Source organism: Cicer arietinum, chromosome 3 (assembly GCF_000331145.2).
Source record: "Cicer arietinum cultivar CDC Frontier isolate Library 1 chromosome 3, Cicar.CDCFrontier_v2.0, whole genome shotgun sequence".
NCBI classification, from domain to species: Eukaryota; Viridiplantae; Streptophyta; class Magnoliopsida; order Fabales; family Fabaceae; genus Cicer; species Cicer arietinum.
This window is the reverse complement of record NC_021162.2, coordinates 42,662,728-42,666,112: the sequence shown is the minus strand read 5'-3', so window position 1 is coordinate 42,666,112 and position 3,385 is coordinate 42,662,728.

The window sequence follows — 3,385 nt, the reverse complement described above, 5'->3', positions numbered from 1 at the left end:
CTCTCATCTGAGGGCAAAGCCCAGATTTCCACAATAGTTGTAAAGGGTCACCAACCGAAATTAACAGTTAACACATGATATTTAAGTTTTTAAATGCACAAAATAACCTTTCAACTAGCATGCACCTTAAAAGGGTTATCCATATGCTAAAAGTTCATATAACACTTGCCAAATAAAAATGAAAACAAAATAAAGTTCTCAATCCATCAAGTAATACATAACTAACCAAGACATTGATAAATCAATTGAGCAATCTGTTATCTAACTCAAAATAAGAATTTCTACTAAACCAATCGATTTCCAAATCGATTTCCTGAAGGTTTTTAGTGAAATTTGAACTCTGGGCTTAATTCAATCGTTTTTAGTGAAATTTGAATTTTGGGCTTAATTCAATCGATTGGGCAATCGATTGGGCAATCGATTGACAGGATAGCTGAGCCCCTGACTTAATGCCAATCGATTTCCAAATCAATTTTTGTCAGTTTTGCTGAATTCCTGCATGGCCAAATCGATTTCTTAAGTGGTTTTGAAAAACATATTATAAAATTGACTGGAAAATCGATTATGTCAAATTAGGGAAGTCCCTATAACTCATCCAATCGATTGGGAAATCGATTTCCCTGCATATTCTTCCAAAAACACATAAACTAACTCAATATCATTCATACACCATTCCGCATCTTAACACTTAGCAATTCCCATACGATCACCACAACATCATGAGCTTCGAAATAGTTTTGCAATCAAACATACTATCACACAATTCCAAACAAAACATAACACTTAGCACTTATAACACAATCACTACAACATCATGAGTTTCGAAGTAGTTTTGCAATCAAACATGCTATCACACGATTCCAAACAAAACATAACACTTAGCACTTATAACAAAATCACTACAACATCATGAGCTTCGAAATAGTTTTGCAATCAAAAATGTTATCACACAATTCCAAACAAAACCCTCCGCGAGAGGCGTAAATCCTAAACGTACAGTTTCTCACGAACGAACACGAGTCCAGTCTCTCACGGACAAACACAATTTACCAGGGTGTAGTCTCTCACGGACAAACACCTGTGCAGTCTCTCACGGACAAACATAATTTACCAGGGTGTAGTCTCTCACGGACAAACACCTATGCAGTCTCTCACGAACAAACACAATTTACCAGGGTGTAGTCTCTCACGGATAAACACCTGTGCAGTCTCTCACGGAAAACACAATTTACCAGGGTGTAGTCTCTAACGGACAAACACATGTGCAGTCTCTCACGAGCAAACACAATTTACCAGGGTGCAGTCTCTCACGGACAAACACAATTAAGTAAAGGCAGATATTAAAAGATTCCCTGTTTTTAATACTCGTTTAACTCTAATGGTTTTCATGACAACATTAAGTAAACAAAGATATTAAAAGATTCTCCATTTTAAATACTCGTTTAACTCTAATGGTTTTCACGACAACATTATGTAAACAAAGATATTAAAAGATTCCCCATTCTTAATACTCGTTTAGCTCAAATGGTTTTCAAATTCCACACAAAACAACTCAAACCTATTATCAGATCCAATCCACAACTCATACCAAAACACATCAATTCATTTCTCCACAGAATCCAACCATACACACAACAAATTTCATCAGTATTAATTAAGAACACGTCAAATACGACAAACACAAATCAACACAATCCACCACTCAAACACAACAAGTTTCATTTACTCAAAATCATACATAAATGAGTTTAAATTCATTTTCCACGAAACATTCATCAATATAACCAAAACCTAACTCTAAGATTTTACCCATAAAGCCTTAGATTCATTTTCCCCCAAATCAACACTCTAACCCTAACAAAATTCTTTTCCACACAACTACAGATAAGTCCCTAAATGCAAACTAAAAGTTTGGAAGGAGCCTTTACCTTAACGTTAGCTTTTACGTTCGATTACCATATCAAATTTCATCAGTATTAATTAAGAACACGTCAAATACGACAAACACAAATCAACACAATCCACCACTCAAACACAACAAGTTTCGTTTACTCAAAATCATACATAGGGGAGGTTTGTGTTTGACGGTTTTGAAATCCATAACTCCGTTTTTGAATCCGGGAAGAAGGAAGGAGTTGGGAACTTGATCTTTCTCACCCACTAGCCTTGGGTTTCAATTCTCGAACTTAAAGAAACGAAAAAGAAGCAAAATCAATCGAAGAAGAAAGAGGGAGACGGAGTTCACGCGAGGCAGAGGAAGAAGAAGGAAAATGTTTTCTGTTTTCTTTTAGTTTTCCTTTCTTCCTTTTTCTTTCCTTTCTATTTCTTTCCTTTTTCCTTCCTTTCCTTTCTTTTCTATTTCTTTCTTTTTCCTTCCTTTCCTTTCTTTTCTATTTCTTTATTTTTCCTCGGTCGCTTAATCTTCCTGTCATCAATTCTCACAGGTGGGACTTCGAATGACAAGTTATCCTTCAGTTGGATTGTGTCTGGTTCGATCACATGAGATGGATCTGCAAGATATTTTCTCAACTGTGACACATGAAACACGTCATGAATATTGGACAGTGTCGAAGGCAATGCAATCCGATAAGCAACAGGCCCAATTCGTGCAGAAATCTGATATGGTCCAATGAATTTCGGAGTCAACTTCTTCGATTAATGAATTTTGGAGTCAACTTCTTCGATTTCAAGGCTCTACCTACTCCAGTAGTAGGTGTGAGTCTCAGAAATACATGGTCACCCTATTCGAATTCTAAAAGTCTACGACGCTTGTCCGCGTAACTCTTTTGACGATCCTGTGAAGTCTTCATTTTCTCCTTGATCTTCCTTACCTTAGCTGTAGTCTGTTGCACCATCTCCGGTCCGACAATCATACTTTCACCGTCCTTATACCAACACAAAGGCGTTTGACACTTGCGCCCATATAAAGCCTCATATGGTGCCATTCTAATACTTGCATGGAAACTATTGTTGTAGGTGAACTCAATCAACGGAAGTACATCATCCCAACTTCCCCTATCATCTAATACACATGCTCTCAACAGATCTTCCAAGGACTGATTCGTCCTTTCAGTCTGTCCGTCCGTTTGCGGATGGTAAGCTGAACTCAATCGTAGCTTCGTTCCCAACGCTTCGTGCAATGCTCCCCAAAAATGCGATGTGAACTTCGGGTCACGGTCTGACACAATGCTCGATGGTACCCCGTGTAACCTCACAATTTCAGCAATGTAGATCTCCGTTAGCTGATCTACCTTATAGGTGGTCCTTACCGGCAAAAAGTGAGCAGATTTAGTCAGCCGGTCCACTATCACCCATATAGAATCATTCTTCCTCCTTGTCTTCGGTAATCCGGTTATAAAATCCATGGAAATGCTGTCCCACTTCC